The sequence below is a fragment of the Rhinopithecus roxellana genome, chromosome 10 (assembly GCF_007565055.1).
Source record: "Rhinopithecus roxellana isolate Shanxi Qingling chromosome 10, ASM756505v1, whole genome shotgun sequence".
Classification (NCBI taxonomy): Eukaryota; Metazoa; Chordata; class Mammalia; order Primates; family Cercopithecidae; genus Rhinopithecus; species Rhinopithecus roxellana.
The window spans coordinates 36,391,984-36,411,996 of record NC_044558.1 but is presented as its reverse complement, the minus strand read 5'-3'; the positions used below and the strand labels follow the sequence as shown (position 1 = coordinate 36,411,996).

The window sequence follows — 20,013 nt, the reverse complement described above, 5'->3', positions numbered from 1 at the left end:
ATCTATGGTGACGTATGAACACAATTATGGCCTCAAGCTGACCGTTGAGAATCCATGAACCTAGGAGTTAGCAGTAAAAAGATTTGGCGCCCATTTGCTGAGAGAATCTTTGTTCCTCTCCTAAATTTCACAGACAGCACAAATAGAACAAAGAAAGACAAACATGCACAGGGAATGTGTAACTAGTTCAGGGGAAGAAAGGTTAATTAGTAGCAGAAATGGTAAGGTTACACTGTAATCTAAGACAAAGACCTTCTTAAGGACACCACTGAAAAGCAGGGCATCAAGGGATCATAAAAGAGAAACAAGTGCACATAGTAGAAATACGGATTTTGTTATGTCAGAGAGTCTAGATTTTTAAAGAACTACTATGATGGGCCTAAAAAAGTGCACACAGATATTTTGAACTCCAAAGTTCATATCTTCCCTACAGAGTTGTATTAGTCAGTTAGAAATTTTAAAATTTTGTTAAAACGTTAATTTTATAAACTCTTTTCTATTCAGCTGTTTTGAATATTTATGTTGTATAATATTTATGTTCTCTAATGTTATCATAATTGTTCTCTTTCCTCTATTGTGAATTGTCAGTTCATAGTGTGTTTATTTATCTATTATTATATTAGTATTTTCTTATCTACTTGTCTGAGGCATTTAAACTTTAATGATAGAAACAGTCTAATTATTTTAATACTCTGATTCATAGTATTTGTCTTTTAATTACAGTTTCTTCAAAGTTGTAGTATTTTATTCTGAGAATTTATTGACATTCTTATTTGGAAGTTCTTCCATTGCTTTTAAATCCAGATAACTTGCCCTGCTGAAAATGTTTTTTTCCCACAATACTTTTATAATATACAACACAGCAACACAGCTAATATTATTTAGAGCTTCATTATGATATCATTAGGATATCCTCTTTAATATGTCTACTTTGTTTCTGCTTCTGTATTAATTAGAGAACAGATTTTATTTATAAAATAGTTATTAATTCCCTCATATTTTCTTATCAAACTAAAGCAAAGGGGTGGAGAAAAATATTGCCTATTTTAGCAGGAATGTATGATAAGTACCTGTTGAGTAACATACTAATAGTATAGTAAAATTCTGGAAGGTAATAATTTCTTAAAGCCATTACAAGCACCATGTCTTTTAAAATTATGCATGTGATAAAAACAATGAAAGAAATGATAGTATCTCCACTGCTAAGCAACAACCTGAGGAGAATAGCAAACTGTCAAAATATAATTTTTCCTTCCACATAGCATATGTAGTAACACGCTACAGGGACATAAAATGCTGAGGGAAATCTATAAAGTCTCTTTTAGTGTTATTAGATACATGTTAATTAATTTCATAATTGAAAACTATGCTTTGTTTGTAAATGTGCATGCAATGTGTACAAATATTCTGAAATATCTTTAATTTATAAACTATTTTTTTATCTGTGGAAACAATTTTAGGGTAATAAGGTACTTCATTCCAATTTCCTCACAAAAAGAAAGTGGTAACCAGGAGGTTTGAATAGCTTGTAAATTATTAAAACTTTAGGAAGGTCATAAGATGATCAGCACAAGCATGTTCCACTTCATGTAGACACTGGAGTAGGATGTAGTGTGATTGAGAAGGATTGGATTCAGTTCTGTCACAGTCGTTCAGGGATTCTGTTTATTTTGACAGCCTAAGTATCAGGAGGGTATTGACAAATGTCGATATAGAATTATATGCTTCAAATTATCTTCTTAACCCATTTATTACTAAGGCTGCAATTTATTGAATTTTTACAATCAGACTCTGGCAATGATCTTGATCAGTAGGATATACATAACTCCCACATGCTCAGTGTTCCAATAATAAAACAGAAGGCATACATGGAATCATTGAAGAAAAAATTCATTAAAATGTTAATATGTATAACAGAAAAAATATTTTACTATCTAAGGACTAAGACAAAGCTTTCAATTAAACTATGTTGATTCACTCATTACTAAATTATAATAAACAATTACACATACACAGCAACACATAATGATAATAATAGTAGTAAAACTGCTACTAATACTAATAATAATGATTTTTTTTAAATCCAGGAAGCACCAGGCATTGCATTGTGCATTTTATATGCTTTATCTATTTAATCTTCACAAAAACTCTATATAGAAGTTACATTCTATAACAATGCCTCCCACACTTTTTTATTTAGTTTTTTTTTTTTTTTAATTCAGACTGAAAATGTCCAAAGACAGGGATAACATGGCAATATCAGAGAATAAATCTAAGGATTTAGGATTATGGTTAATTATGGGAGGGAGGAGGACAGGATAGGAAAGTAAGGAGCAAAGAGATAGAGTTAATATTTGCAATGTTCTGCTGCTTCTTCTTCTTCTTTTTTTTTTTTTTTTTTTTAAGATGGAGTCTCGCTCTGTCACCAGGCTGCAGTGCAGTGGCACGACCTTGGCTCACTGCAACCTCCGCCTCCCAGGTTCAAGTGATTCTCCTGCCTCAGCCGTCCAAGTAGCTGGGATTACAGGTGCGTGCCACCACGCCCAGCTAATTTTTGTGTTTTTAATAGGGACGGGGTTTCACCATGTTGGCCAAGATGGTCTCCATCTCTTGACCTCGTGATCTGCCTTCCTCAGCCTCCCAAAGTGCTGGGGTTACAGGCATGAGCCACCACGCCTGGCCTGTTCTGCTTCTTAATTTAGGTGGTAGATCCATAGGTGTTTGTTCTATATTTATTACCAATATGCGATATATATTATATATATAGTACATAGATATAATCAATTAAACAATTTAAAGTTTCTACAAATTTCTGGTAATTTAATATCCATTCAGATAACATAAAGTACATTTATGAACTGATCAGGACCATCTAGAACTTTGCTTAAAAATGCTGTGCCAATCATAAATGAGAAAGGTTACATTACAATTGATTCCACAGAAATACAAAATCCTCTGAGACTATTACAAACACCTCTACGAACACAAACTAGAAAATCTACAGGAAATGGATAAATTCCCAGAAACACACAATCTCCCAAGATTGAATCAGGAAGTAATTGAAACATGGAAAAGAGCAACACTGAGTTCTGAAATTGAATCAGAAACAAAAAACCTCCAACCAAAAGAAGCTCCAGACCAGATGGATTCACAGCTGCATTCCACCATTCAAAGAAGAAATGGGTACCAATTTTACTGAAACTATTCCAACAAATTAAGGAGGAAGGAATCCTCTGTAACTCATTCTATGAAACCAGCATCACTCTGATATCAAATCCTGGCAAGGACACAACAAAAAAAGGAAAACTACAGGTCAATATCCCTGATGAACACAGATGCAAAAACCCTTAACAAACTACAAGCAAATCAAATGCAGCAGCACATAAAAAAGAAATTCACCATAATCAAGTAGACATCCTTGCCAGGATGCAAGGTTGGTTCAACATATACAAATAAATAATGTGATTCACCACATAAACAGAATTGAAAACCAAAACTATATCATCTCTCAAAAACACAGAAAAAGCCTTTGATAAAATCAAACATCCCTTCATGATAAAAACACTCAGGAAACTAGACATCGAAGAAACATACCTCAAAATAATAGGAGACATCTATGACAAACCCACAGCCCACATTAGGCTGAATGGGCAAAAGCTGGAAGCATTTCCCTTGAGAACTGGAACAAGACAGGGATGTCTACTCTCACTATTGCTTTCAACATAGTACTGAAAGTCCTAGCCAGGGCAATCAAGCAAGAGAAAGATATAGGCATCCAAATAAGAGCAGAAGAAGTGAGATTTTCTCTCTTCATTGACAACATGATTCTATATCTAGAAAAACATCCTAAAGACATGAGCAAAAGGCTCCTGGAACTGATAAACAACTTCAGGAAAGTTTCAGGATACAAAATTCATGTACAAAAATTAGTAGCAGTGCTATACTCCAATAACGTTCAAGCTGAGAGTCCAATTAGGAATGAAATCCCATTTACAATAGCTACAATAGAAAAAATATATATCTACAAATACACCTAATGAAAGAGGTGAAAGACCTCTACAAGGAGAACTACAAAACACCGATGAAAGAAATGATATATAGTACAAAACAAATGGAAAAACATTTAACGCTCATGAATGGAAAGAAGCAATATAATTAAAATAATCATACTGCCCAATCTACAATTCAATGTAATGCCTATCAAATTGCCAATATAATTTTTCACAGAATTATAGAAGAAACATCCTAAAATTCATTTGGAACTAAAAAAGAGCCAGAATAGCCAAGGCAATCCTAAGCAAAAAGAACAAAGCTGGAGGCATCAAATTACCCAACTTCAAGCTATACTAAAAGGCTACAGTAGCCAAAATATCCTGGCCTTGGTCCAAAAACAGACACATAGACTAATGCAACAGAATACAGGGCAAAGAAATAAAGCTGCACACCTACAAACATCTGATCTTTGACAAAGTTGACAAAAACAAGCAATGGGGAAAGGACTCCTTATTCAATAAATGGTGCTGAGATAGCTGGCTAGCAATTAAGTAGAAGCATGAAACTGGACCCATACCTTTCACTACATATAAAAATTAACTCAAGATGGATTAAAGACTTACATATAAAACCTCAAACTCTAAGAATCCTGGAAGAAAATCTAGGAAACACCATTCTGGACATTGGCTTCAGGAAAGAATTTGTGGCTAAGTCCTAAAAAGCAACTGCAACAAAAACAAAAGTTGACAAGTGGGTCCTAATTAAACTAAAGAGCTTCTGCACAGCAAGATAAACTATCAAAAAGTAAATAGACAGCCAACAGGATGGGATAAAATATTTGCAAACTATGCAGCTGGTAAAGATCTAATATCTAGCATCTTTAAGGAATTTAAACAAATCAACAAGCTAAAAACAACCCACTTAAAAATGGGCAAATGACATAGAGAGACACTTCTCAAAGGGAGACATGGAAGTAGCCAATAAATATATTTTTAAAATGCTATACTTCACTAATTATCAGAGAAATGCAAATCCAAACCACAATGTGGGGAGTCAGGGAAAAGGGTGGGAGGAGGGTTAGGGAGAAAAGACTACCCATTGGGTACAGCGTACACTGCTCAGGTGATGGGTGTACCAAAATCTCAGAAATCACCACTAAAGAACTTATTCATGTAACCAAACACTATCTGTTCCCCAAAAACCTATTTAAATTTTTAAAATTCTTAAAAAAAATTAAAAAACCTGAATGAGATACCATCTTGTACCAGTCAAAATGGCTATTATTAAAAAGTCAAAAAAAAAAAAAAAAAAACACAGATGATGGTGAAGTCGTGGTGAAAAAGAAATGCTTACACACTGTTAGTGGAAATGTAAATTAGTTCAGACACTGTGAAAAACAGTGTGGACATTTTTCAAAGAACTTAGAACTACCATTTGACCCAGCAATCCCATTACTGGATATATCCAAAAGAAAATAAAATCTTTCTACCAAAGAAATATGTGCACACCTATGATTACTGCAACACTATTCACAATAGCAAAGACGTCATCATTGATAGGCGCTCATCAATGGCAGATTGGATAAACAAAATGTAATACATCTATAACAAGGAATACTACTCAGCCATAAGAAAGAATAACATCATGTTCTTCTGTAGCAACATGGATGTACCTGGAGGTCATTATCCTAAGCAAATTAATGCAGGAACAGAAAACCAAACCAGTTTTCCTCTAATTCTGCATTTTCCTAATTATAAATGAGAACCTAACACTGGGTACTCGTGGATGTAAAGATGGAAACAATAGACACTGAGGACTACTAGAGAGGGTAGGGCTGGAGGGGAGCAGGTACTGAAAAACTACCTATTGGATACTATGCTCAGTACCTGGGTGAGATCCAACTTCAGCATCACACAAGATACCCAGGTAACAATTCTGCACATGTACCCTCTGGATCTAAACTAAGAGTTGAAAAAAAAAAAAAAAGCATAAAATAAAAATAAAAGGAAAAGTAAAAATGCTGTACCTGTGGAGGGCAAATGAGATAAGCAGTATTCTTTTAAGAAAGTTAGTCTAGTCAGGTTTATTTCTGACTTTATTGGGATATATTATATCACGGTCAGTCAACTTAATAGAGAGGATATGATTTAACACAGGATTTATTTTTTATTCTTATGATACATAATGAAACAAGACTTTACCTGCAACGTCTTGAATTGCTTTCTCTGTAAATGCTTAGTTTTGAAATTTTCATTGAATTAGCACAACAGAAAAGTCAACTACTATTGTCTTCACTAGTCTCCCATATGGATTTGTTTTCCTGCAAGCACATACACAGACACAGACACACACACACACACACACATACGGCACCACTGTCTAAACACAAGAAGAAAGGAGATACTGGTACACCAAGAAAAGTAATTGGTACATTACATCATAGTGAGCTTACTCCATAAGTCTTGCTAACTAGTGGGAGACAAATACAGCATACAGTGAAATACACAAAATTTATCTAAAGAAAAATCCCTTCCAAAATGGAATACTTACATAAATATTAAAGTATGATAAAATATTTTGCATTTACTCTGAATATTTTTATAAACCTTCAAAGAATATAACTAGAGATTTTATTGACATATTTAATGTAAATGTACAGTGGTAGAGGATAATTTCTAGAAGAGATAAAAATATTAGATTTTACTATTAGCTAAATTCACCTCAGATATTTATATCCATAATGCTTAACATGACACAACCTGATTTTTAAAGAAATCTTAAAGCAAACTCATTTGTAATTAGGTGTGAAATAAAGCTAAATTAAAATTATAAACATAGTATTATATTAAAAAGGTTAAACTTCTCTGTAAGCTACGTAGGAACTTTTGAAGTTGTTTTCTATAGATATATAGGCATAATTTATAAATTTCAGCTTAATTTTTCAAAAGTTTTCAAGAAAACAGAGTTATTCAACAGCTATGATTTTATTTTTATTATCTAAAAATTTTGCTAAATGTATGATGCTGAAGAAAAGCCAAATTGTAATCCTAAAAAAAGTATTGAGCCCTGAATATTAATCTCAGATTTACGTGCTAACTGAAAAACTCTATTCCCTTTTCCATGACTTGCACTTTTCTGTACAACTTTTACAGAAATTGGGAAAATATTGAAAGAAAACAAAATCTTTCTACCAAAAAGACACATACACTTGTATGTTCAATGAAGCATTATTCACAAAAGCTGCACACCTACAACCATCTAATATTTGATGAAGTTGACAAAAATAATCAAGCAGAGTTTTCGTAGTCAACTCAAGGAGAGAACATATTGTCTCATATTTTGTAAGTCAGTTCAAATTTTACATTTCATGTACTTATATCTTGTGAATTTTCAGAGTCTGAGATAGATACGAATTATTGCATAGTATTTTACAATATCTCTAAAAATACTGGTACTGTTCAGTGTTAATTGTTATTTTATAACATGTAGATGATTAGTGATTGAACAATACAAGTACTTTTAGAGATGTTGTAAGACATTATGAAATAAAATAAAGATCTTCTTTATATTCCTTGTTTCAGGAAACGTTGTATCCCACTGTTACTAAGTAATCAATGTATGATTTTAGCATTTCTAAATAATCAATGTATGTTTTTAGTGTTTAATTTTGGGCTTACCCACAGACATCTTCCCAATTCTTATTCGTTCTTATTATAATCCAAAGCATGGGTTTCTACATCTCTTTAACTGCCTTGAAAATATGTTTTTATATGATTTTTTTTACAGTAACATTTTATTAAATAAAATGAATTTTTTTCCCATAGAACTGCACTGTAGAGGCTGGGAGCACAGGCTTATGCCTGTAATCCCAGCACTTTGGGAGGCCGAGGCAGGAGGTTCACCTGAGGTCGGGAGTTGGAGACCAGCCTGGCTGGCACTGGGAAACCCCTCCTATATTAAAAATACAAAAAAAAAAAAAAAAAAAAAATAGCCAGGCGTGGTGGTGGGTGCCTGTAATCCCAGCTACTCAGGAGGCTGAGGCAGGAGAATCGCTTGAACCTGTGAGGCAGAGGTTGCAGTGAGCCGAGATTGCGCCATTGCTTTCCAGCCCAGGCAACAGAGCTAGACTTCACCTCAAAAAAAAAAAAAAAAAAAAAAAAAAGAACTGCACTGTATAATATGGTGTCCAGAAGTCACATCAAGGATCTAAATTTAATTTTAAGTTAATTAAATTTAAATAAAAGTAAAAATTCAGTTCCTCAGTTGCACTAGGCACACTACAGTCCTCAATAGCTACATATGGCTTCTGATTACCATACGAGACTGTGCAGAAACATTTCCATACTTATATGAAATCAAAAATGACAAAGATGATTAAATAAGCATATAGGAAGATACTTCAGGTGCCCATCATTGAATTCAACTAAGTATTGAAGATTGGAATGGGAGCATTTCCGGACTGGAAAAGTCTCAAGATGGACAACTGGGATGTTGCAAGAAAGTCTAACCGGTGGTTTCAGGCTGCTCCCCCTTAAATCTGGAAAAATGAACATGAACATCCTTCACCAGGAAGAGCTAATCGCTCAGAAGAAACGGGAAATTGAAGCCAAAATGGAACAGAAAGCCAAGCAGAATCAGATGCCCAGCCCTCAGTCCCCACATCTTGGCGAAATCACAAATGCACGATGGTAGCTTCTCGCAGTAGTTTCTGAAGTTGCAGAAGGCACAGACCAGCACAGATGTGCTCCCCTCCCTCCCCCGCCCGCAACCCAGCGGGCCCAGCGCCCCTCCCAGCAAGCTTACCCCAGCGCTGGGAAGAGGTCCCTCCTCATCAGCAGGCGGACAGGCCTGGGGCTGGCCATCCTGCCAGGCCGGTGAAGAGCTACTCGCACGCCAAGCCAGTTGCCCGTGCTGCACCGTCCAAGTGTCTTCCAGTCCCCCGAGAAGGACGAGGACGAGGAGGAGCACTACGAGCAGTGGCTGGAGGTCAAAGTTTCACCCCCAGAGGGAACCGAGACTCGGAGTAATAGAGAAATTGGCCCGCTTTGTGGCAGAAGGAGGCCCCGAGATAGAAAAAGTAGCTATGGAGGACTACAAGGAAAACGCGGCATCTGCATTTTTGCAGGATAAGAATAGCAAGGAATTCCTCTACTATAGAAAGGTGACTGAGATAAGAAAGGAAGTGCAGAGGTCGCAGTCAGCCTCTCAGAAAGTGTCACTCCCAGAGGATGAAGAGGTCAAGAACCTTGCAGGAAAGTTGGCCAGGTTCGTAGCGGACTGGCATCCGGAGGTGGAAACCACAGCTCTCCAGAACAACCGTGAGAACCAGGCATTCAACTTTCTGTAGGAGACCAACTGCCAAGGATACAAGTACTACCGACAGAAGCGGGAGGAGTTCCAAGGCCGGCTCCACAGGCAGCCTCAGGGAACCCGACCGCGGCCTGAAGCGCAAGTCCCCTCCTGAGGCCCTGACAGGGTCCTCGCCTCAGGCCACCACCTGCCTCGTCTGGTCCCCAACTGCGTCTCCCTCCCCCAGTGCCCCGGCATCCCTGTTCCAGTCGCCCCAGGGAAGCCAGCCTCCTCAGCCACCGTGAAGAGGAAGCGGAAGAGCCCGCGGAGGCCAGAAAGGAAGAGCTCCCACCTGCTGAGCTGGTGCAGAGGGACATGGACACCTCTCCCTCGCCTCTGTCAGTTCAGGACCTCAAGGGGCTCGGCTATGAGAAGGGGAAGGCCGTGGGTCTAGTGGGCGTCACGGAGCTGTTGGACGCCCAGAAGCAGCAGCTGAAGCAGCAGCAGGAGATGCAGCAGATGTACGACATGATCACGCAGCACAAGCGAGCCTTGCAGGACATGCGGCACCAGCACGGCTACCACAGCGACGAGGAGGTGGACAGCGAGCTGGGCACCTGGGAGCACCAGCTGCGGCGCATGGAGATGGACAAGACCAGGGAATGGGCCGAGCGGCTGACAAAGGTGGGCCAGGGCAAGCATTTCATCGGAGACTTCCTGCCTCCGGACGAGCTGGAGAAGTTTATGGAGACCTTCAAGGCCCTGAAGGAGGGCCGTGAGCCTGACTACTCGGAGTACAAGGAGTTCAGGCTGACTGTGGAGAACACTGGCTACCAGATGCTGATGAAGATGGGCTGGAAGGCAGGCGAGGGGCTAGGCTCGGAGGGCCAGGGCATCAAGAACCCGGTCAACAAGGGCACCACCACAGTGGAAGACGTCGGCTTCAACATTGACCGACAGGCCGGCCGAGCTCTCCAAGGCGGTAGACGACTACGAGAGTACGAGGCCTTCCGCAAGCGGATGATGCTGGCCTACCGCTTCCGGCCCAAACCCCTGAACAACCCCAGACGGCCTTACTACTGAGAGTTCTGGAAACACGTACGAGGGCCGCGCCCTGTAATATAGTCCCAGTGCTTATCAAAAAAAAAAAAAGAAAAAAAAAAAAAATGGAATGGGTGGAGGGAGACATTAAGGATTTTACTTTTTAATATTTATTATTTGCATATTCTGCCTGACAACTTCCCCATTGCTCACAAACTACCATAAATCTCTCCTCTGACTCCTTACCCAGGAAATAAAGGAATCCCAGAACTCAAGGACAAAATTCAGTGCTACCCTGATGCAAATGGAGAAAGAAAATAACACTCTATCCATTTTCTGGTGCTATGGCAAAAGAAAAACGAGACAGTTATTAAATTTCTCAATACGTTATTCTGCCACATTTAATTCTTAGTAAATCAGCCTGCCACATCATGCACAGAAATAGATGTTGCTTTACTCTCTATTGAATGCATGTAAGGTTTGTACTTGGTGGAAGGCAGGGAAAATGGTAGGCAAAGAGTGTCTTGTTCAGTAAAATATATATGTATAGACATTCCCTTGTGTACTATAGAATAAGTGAGTGAGGTACTTATAAAAGGCTGTTTCTGAGACCTCTAGAGCAGTGAGTTTTTATTCTGAGCTAATATAATGACCATCAAAGCCTAGCATTTATCCTCACACTCACACAAAATTGATCCCCAATTTTACATTTATTTTAACACACTACTCTGGATTACACTTTCATATAACAGAATGTTTTTATACATGAGAGGAATGGTCTCTTTTCTGCAATTTTGTAATGTTTGGTCTCCGCAACTCCCACCCCCTCCCTTTTATGTATTATACAGAAAATTCAGTTATTTGAATGAAATATCTGGGTTCATTACATAAAATGGGTCTTTTCTATGTTTTGTTTTTTTTTTGGTTTTTGAAAATTTGAGGACAATAGACAATGAGACTTTCCACATTATAAAACAAATATGTAACTTCCAGAGTCCTCTCACCCCAGACTCCACCTCCTTTTTTAGAGGGAAGATAAGCCAAACTAGTGTTTCAATCTTCACTCCTACCAATCCAGCCACATAAGCAGAAAACGGAGAGCTCTGGAGAAAGAAACTGAGTCTCTGTTCATGCTCAGCCCACTGGCATAATTGAAGGAAGCTCCATCTCAGAGAGATTAGAGATGTTTACTAAAGAGACATTGACATTAATCACTTCTGGTTGGATGTTTCAAAAGCTGTAGAAACCTTTAGGCCCATCCCAGAACTGCCACTGGATGGGAATATGGTAACGATATTCTTGAGAAACTGACATTTGTCTTTAGTTGTTTTAATATATATATACGAATATATATACTCATATATTAATGTATATAGTCATATATATGTATGTATATATTCATTCATATATATTAATATATACACACACACTATATACACACACACTCTACACACACACACACACACACTCAGTGTTTAGGGCCCGTTTTCCTTCTGAGGAATTTTGAATACAGTCTCCTGGGTGAGCCATGATTAGTAGGGCAAGCAGAAAGGGAAGCAGAGACAAAGGCCTAGCTGCATATAGGGTAAGAGATGCCATAAAAGTAGCTCTGCCAAGTTAGGATACACACTGTACAGTATGTATACCCTGAGGAAGGCAGCTTCAAAAGAGTCTATCAATACACCCCATGAAAAGACAACATTCTGATGCCAGCCAATAGAGAGAGAATGCTGGTGGACAAGTACTAGTATTCTCTGTTTGCCTACACCAAAAGGATCTTATCAGAGCGGCTATGCCTGCCATGGAATAGTTGTAGAATACAGTACGAATTCTAAGAAACAAACAGACAAACAATAGCAAGAATCTTTTGAAAAACTAAGCAAACACTTTTGAAAAACTAAGCACATTTTTCAAAATTAATGTATTTGGTGTAGAACAGCTAGAAAAATTGTTTTTTAAAAAATATTAGTTTATATTAAAATAATGTTGATAGCATTTTTTGTAAAAGCATGTAAAGTGGTAAATTAGTGACTTTTGAAGACTATTATTTCACATATTTATTGGAAAAATCATGAATTTGTTCCCATGATCAGCAAAAAATATTTATCATTTAAAATGCTTAGAAACTGCAAAATAAGAATGAAGGTTTGTTGTTTGACCTTTTGCTTCAGTTGCCTAGGTTATTGGCTATGTTTTCAAATTATCCTTTTAATGTTTAAAGTATAGCTCTAGTTTTAAGTATATTAAATTTTATAATTTTCTCATTAGAAATTCTAATAAATTTGTAAATTGTATCTTTTTAACATTTTTATTAGTATTTTTGTAGTTTTGTATTTTAGTGGTTTTATTACCATCAAATGGAACACTTTAATTTACAATGTAATGAATTTTTAGTAAATACTTAAGACTCATGCTTATTTTAAACACCTTGAAACATGTGAAAACATTTTTTTAATTTGTTAAATACCTACACATTTCAGTGACCTGTTTTCATGTGTAGTAAATAAACTCCTTGAATCAACACAATTTACAGTGGTTATTTAAGATTATTACAAATAGGTGGAAGAAGAAAACAAAGAATATTAGCTTGTTAGAAGATAAAGTTTTTCAAAAGCAGAAATGTCAGTTCAACTCAAAATATTTTTACAAGTGTAGATTTTGCATAGCATGGAATCTGTGACATTTCAGTATATTTCCAGGTTCAGTTGGGCTTCCTGGTATAACCAATAATACCATGGCTATGATGGGTCTCTAACATCTGTAGAGAATCATTCCTCCATTCAGATTTACTTAAAGTCTATTGAGTTCTATGATAATATTTAGGAATGGCTTAATGTCTATCTACCACTTCTTGAGTTTTTGTAGAGCTTATAGAGTTAAAGTATAGAAGGGTAATGGATGATATTTCCTAGTAGAAAATCTTAAATTGAGCACCAATGTTAAATGGTTCAAAGTAAACAGTGTTCTTGAAAAGCAAATAGATCAAAGTATTATTTAAGCCAAACAAGTAAAAATTCTTATCCTAGACTGAGTTTTTTGCCGTAAGTATTTAGGAAAAGCATATTAAGTATATATACCTCGGGGGTAAGTAAACATCTTTTTCTGATACACAGCATGAAAAAAAATTTGGTGACAAAATTTAAGCAAGTTGGACATATGTAGAATTTTTATTGAAGAAACTTTAAAAAATTGACTTATTGATATGTTGCCCAAACAAGATGGGTGGTCATCCAATTTGTTTTGAAGATACTGCCCTTAAACTGCCCTCAATTAAAATAAAAGTGAAAATCTATTATCTTTGAATTATTTTCTATAAAAATTGATCAAATCAAATCACTTTTTGATTTTGTGCCTAAGTTTTTTTCTATTCAGTTTCCATAGTTAATTTAGGTCTTTTATTGTTTTGGTTACTTCTGTCCTTTTTTTCTTCATGCTTTATTCCATTTTGTTGATTAGGAAAATACCACTTTTATGAGCCACTATTTCTGTGTGCTTGGTACATGCTGGCACATAATACCAATTTTATAAGTAGACACTAAACCCTAGGACTAACTTAGTTTCAAAATCTATAACATTTTACTTGGAATCCTTTGAATTTATTTTTATTAATTAATTAAGATACATTTAAGCACAATAAAAAGGAAAGGAAAATTGTTTTTGTAGTAAATGAATAGCTCATGACAATCTGCTGAAAATTTATTAGGTTAAGTGTTGTCTAAAAACACAGTTGAGTTTGAAAGAGCATATTCATAAGCATTTTAAGAACAATTTCGGCCGGGCACAGTGGCTCCAGCCTGTAATCCCAGCACTTTGGGAGGCTGAGACGGGCGGATCATGAGGTCAGGAGATCGAGACCATCCTGGCTAACACGGTGAAGCCCCGTCTCTACTAAAAAATACAAAAAACTAGCCGGGCGCGGTGGCGGGCGCCTGTAGTCCCAACTACTCGGGAGGCTGAGGCAGGAGAATGGCGTAAACCCGGGAGGCGGAGCTTGCAGTGAGCTGAGATCCGGCCACTGCACTCCAGCCTGGGCGACAGAGCAAAAAAAAAAAAAAAAAAAAAAGAACAATTTCATATGGATTATAAGTGTTATATTTGAACAAGTATAACACTTATAATCCATATCTAAAAATTCGCGGCCTGGATTGAAAAGTTGATATCTGTTATGAACTGAATGTTTGTGTCACCTCCTCCATTCACATCAACAAATTCATGGGTTGAAGCCATAGCCCCACCCCCTGCACTGTGAGGCTGTATTTGGAGATGGCAACTCTAAGGAAGTAATTAAGGTTAAATGAGGCCATAGGGTGGGGAGTAATGGTAACATATGATAAAAGTAATGCCCTTATAAGAAGGGACCCCAGAGCTCACTTCTGTTCTCTCACTGTCTCTATTTTTTTCTCTCTCTCTCTCTCTACCACTCCTTCTCATGCATATACTAAGGAAAGCCCATGTGTGGACATAGGGAGAAAGTGTCAATCTTCACGCGAAAAGGGGAGCTCTCACAAGAAACTAAATCAGCTGGAACCTTGATCTTGGATTTCCAGCGGTCAGAACTGAGAGAAAACTAATTCTGTTGTTTAAGCAGTCTATATTTTTTATGGTACCCCAAGCAGGCTAACACAATATTCAAAGAAGGTATTCAATTCAGTTCAAAGCAATTCAATTCAAATATTTACTGTGAGGCTATTATATGCCAGATACTGTTCTACTTTTCTAGGTCATTAGGATAGTTCGATCAGGGTGCGTACAGATAAAATTCAGTAGCTTCACAGTGGTTATATTCTAATGAGATAAAGCAGAGTAAAACTAAAATAACGTATGTGTGTGATGGGGAAAATGAAAGCAGAAAGGGAAATGAGGAGTGCTGCAAGTTAAAATAAGGTAGTCATGATGGGGCATCCATATTTAGAAACTTATACTTGAGCAAAGACTTAAAGTGGATGGAGATGCTAACCTGTACATATGTGGAGGAGAAGCACCATAGGCAGAGAGAAGAGCAAGTGCAAGGGTTGTGGGGTAGGAATCTAATTGGCAAGCTCAAAATTTAGTCAAGGAACCCAGTATGACAAACATGCTATGTAAGATAAGTTAATAGGAGTAAACATCAAAGAAGTAAGGAACATATGTGTGGGAATTTTCCAAATTTCATAAATACATTAAAGGGAAAGATATGAGATGGCATTGTAAATTTTTTTAGAAAAGAAGAAACATAGTCCAAATATGTTTTACAAGTGATCATTCTGGCTACAGTATTAAGCATATACTCCAGAGGAAGAGATAAAAAATTGAGGTGCTGTTTTAAAGACTTTTGCTATTAGAAACCTTGGACCAGAGAGTAAGTAGTGGATGGGTAAGTAAACGTCTGATTTTGTATATATATTTGAAGGGCAGCCAGTGTGTGAATTTAATGTGGTATATGAGACAGAGAAGGTAAAAAGAGACACTTGGGCCTATGAAACTACAGGAATATTGTTACCATCAACTGAGGTGTGTGGAAGACTGCATTTGACAAAATGAGGTGGGAAAATTGAGTGAAGGAGATCAAGTTTGAGATGTCTGTTAACTACCCAGATGGATTTGGTAGGTAGGTGTATTAGTCCATTCTCACACTGCTATAGGACATACCCAAGACTGGGTAATTTATAAAGGAAAGAGGATTAATTGATGCATAGATCTGTAGGGCTGGGAAGGCCTCAGGAAACTCACAGTCATGGCAGAAGGGGAAGCAAATATGTCCTTTTTTACATGGTGGCAGGAAAAAGAAAGGTGAGTGCCCAGTGAAGGGAGATGCCCCTTATAAAACCATCAGATCTTGTGAGAACTCACTCACTATAACAAGAACATAATGCGGGAAACTACTCCATGATTCAATTATCTCCACCTGGTCCTTCTCACAACATGTGGGGATTATAGGAACTACAATTAAAATGAGATTTGGGTGAGGATACAGCCAAACCATATCATTCTGCCCCTGTCCTCTTCCAAATCTCATGTCCTCACACTTCAAAACACAATCATGCCCTTCCAACAGTTCCCAAAATCTTAACTCATTCCAGCATTAACTCAAAAGTCTAAGTCCAAAATCTCACCTGAGACAAGGCAAGTCTCTTCTGCCTCTTCTTCCTAAATACAATGGGGATACAGGTATTGGGTAAATACACCTATTCCAAATGGGAGAAATTGGCCAAAACAAGGGGCTACAGGCCCCTTGCAAGTCCAAAATCCAATAGGGCAGTCATTAAACCTTAAAGTTCCAAAATGATCTCCTTTGACTCCATGTCTCACATCCAAGGCAAGCTGATGCAAGTGGTGGGTTCCCACAGACTTGGGGAGCTGCACTCCTGTGGCTTTGCAGGTTATAGCTCCCCTCCAGGCTGCTTTCACGGCTGGGGTTGAGTGTCTGTGGTTTTTCCAAGTGCATGGTGCAAGCTGTTGGTGAATCTACCATTCTGGGGTATGAGGATGATGAGCCTCTTATCCAGTTCCACTAGGCAGTGCCCCAGTAGGGACTTTGTGTAGGGGCTCCAACCCCACATTTCCCTTCTGCACTGCCCTAGCAGAGGTTCTCCATGAGGGCTCTGCTTCTGCAGCAGACTACTGCTTGGACTTCAGGCATTTCCGTATAACCTCTGAAATCTAGGTGGAGGTTCCCAAACCTCAATTCTTGTCTTCTGCCCACCTGTGGGCCCTACACCATGTGAAACCTGCAAAGGCATAGGGCTTGCACCCTGTGAAACAATGGCCTGAGCTGTACTTGGTCCTTTTTAGCCATGGCTGGAGCTGAAGCAGCTGGTGTGCAGGGGAACAAGTCCTGAGGTTATACACGACAGGGGCACCCTGGGCCTGACGCATAAAGCCGTTTTTCCCTTGTAGGGGTCCAGGCTTGTGATGGGAGGGGCTGCAGTGAAAGTCTCCGACATACCCTGTAGACATTTTCCCCATTATCTTGGTTATTAACATTTGATGCCTCATTACATATGCAAATTTCAGAAGCAGACTTGAATTTATCCCCAGAAAATGGGGTTTTCTTTTCTATTGCTTCATCAGGCTGCAAATTTTCCAAACTTTTATGATCTGCTTCCTCTTGAACACTTTGCTGCTTAGAAATTTCTTCCACCAGGTACCCTAAATCACCTCTCTCAAACTCAAAGTTCCACATGTTTCTAGGGCAGGGGCAAAATGCCTCCAATCTACTTTATTCCAGTTTCCAAGAAGTTCCACATCTCCATCTGAGACCATCTCAGCCTGAACTTCATTGTCCATATCACTGTAAGCATTTTGGTCAAAGTCATTCAACAAGTCTCTAGGAAGTTCCAAACTTTCCCACAATTTCCTGTCTTCTTCTGAGCCCTCCAAATTGTTCCAACTTCGGTCTACTACTCAATTCCAAAGTCACTTCTACATTTTCGGGTATCTTTACAGCAGCACCCTATCACCCAGCACCAATTTACTGTATTAGTCTGTTCTCACGCTTCTATAAGGATATACCCGAGATTGGATAATTTATAAAGGAGAGAGGTTTAATTAACTCACAGTTCTGCAGGACTGGGAAGGCCTCAGGAAACTTACAATCATGGCAGAAGGGAAAGCAAACACATCCTTCTTCACATAGTGGCAGATAGGAGAAGAATGAGTGCCCAGCAAAAGGGAAGCCCCTTACAAAACCATCAGATCTCATGAGAACTAACTCAATATCATACAAGCAGGATGGGGGAAACTGCCCCTATGATTCAATGATCAGCACCCGGTGTCTTCCATGATGTGGAGATTATGGCAACTACAATTCAAGATGATGTTTGGGCTGAGACACAGCCAAACCATATCAGTAGGCAATTGGATCTACAAGTATTGTATTTATAGTAGATGTAAATGTGGGAATCTTCTGCATAAAGGCTTCATGAGATTGTCATGGAGTAAGTATAGACAAAGGAGAAAGGCCAGTGGTCCTCGACACTCTCCATATTAAAGAGCTGAAGATATAAGGAGAAACCAGCAAGTGTGGATGAAGAGGTGTGGTCAGTAATTGAAGAAGGAAAACATCAGTGGTGGTGTGTGGCCTTGAAAGCTAGAGAGTAAAAAGTTCTTGTAGGAAGGAAGTCATCGGTTGTGTCAAACAGAGCTGCAAGTTGATGAGAACTGATAAATAACATTGAATTTAGCCATAGTGGTTGTTGATGGCCTTGTCAAGAAGATTTTCAGTGTTTGGGGGAAAATCTGACTGGAGTAGATTTAAGGGAAAAAAATCAGAGGATAAAGATTGAAGAGCTAAAGGATTTATAGAACAACATAGGAATATGATAGTAGAACAGGTAATAATTCTTAGCTCTTTCTGTATTATATCGCAGCTCATTAAATTCTTATGGAAATTCCTAAGGCAGAGACACTTACCTCTCTTAAGATAGAATAGTGACTTGATAGGTGAAATATCATGCCACAGTGAAAAGTTAGAACTGCAAGGATTACACACAAATGACATTTGTCTGATGCCTGACTCTCACATTCCAGGAGAACAGAAAAAAAAAATATATTATTTACAAAATGCCATTTGAGTTCATTTTCAAAGAATGAAAAGTGGGGAGAGAATATGCTAAGTATAGATAGTGATGAGACAGGAAAAAGTAATGAAAGTGGTTCTTTATATGTGTTGGTTTTTTTTTTTCCAGATTTACTTTCTTTTTTGCTTGATTTTCTTTAGCTCTGTTTTAATTTCCTGTAGATTTCTGACTATGAGCTTACAATAATTTACATAGTCTATGTAATCATTCTAAGAAAAAGAAAAAAGCTCAGAAAATAAGAATTTGATTACATCGTGAGATAAAAGACTTGTAGGAACAAGCTAAAATTAAAATTTAAAATGTAATATCAATTGAAAACAGATAATTTTAACTATATTAAATACTTATTGAATTATTTTCTTGTTTTGTGTATTTAGCAATTTAATATTAACATTGGTATAAGCATGAACCTGAAATAATGTAACAGGTTTATAAATTTATATATGCTAAGATATGTTCATATGTAGCATACATTATTCTGCAAATACATGGAACAAATTTGTTTATTAATTACTGATAAAAATTTATTTTGAGAAATAGTGCTTTTTAAAGTTAATATGTTCATTAAAACTACACTCTGTTGACCAAACTGGAGCACCTTAAATATTCTTTTTATATCTTCTGAGTATGTGTACATTTTAAGAATTTCTCTCAATTACATACTGTTTCTTTATAGTTAATTGGCGTTGATTTTCAATCACTGTCTTATAATCATATTTTTAAATGACCATTCTCATAATATGAAGAAAAGTACATTTTAAAGTATATGGTTTACTTAATGACTTGTTAATTTTCCTATCTGTCTGAATCTTTTCTTATAGGATAGTGCATAATCATCAGATCTAGTACTCAAGAAATTCTACTTGAAAATTAACAATTTATTTTGAATATCAGACAACTACCACTAAATTCTTAAAGACATGAAGGCCCACCAATCTACACTAATCTAACTGTCCTGCTGAGTAACCCAGTGCTCCCCTGTGAAAACCTGCTGCTCTCACAGGGACCTGTGAAAGGTGCAAACATCTCACCTCATCCAACCTACGTATTTGCCCCTGCTCATCTTTTTTGAACTATCTACTCACATGCTTTCCATGTTCAAATCCACCTGACCCAATAAGGTCCAGTTCCA

General features: G+C 37.5%; 1 pseudogene; it reads left to right on the top strand.

The window, feature by feature from the left end:
- The first annotated feature begins 8,465 nt into the window (after nt 1–8,465).
- LOC104672143 lies at nt 8,466–10,365 on the top strand (annotated as a pseudogene).
- The last annotated feature ends 9,648 nt before the right edge of the window (nt 10,366–20,013 follow it).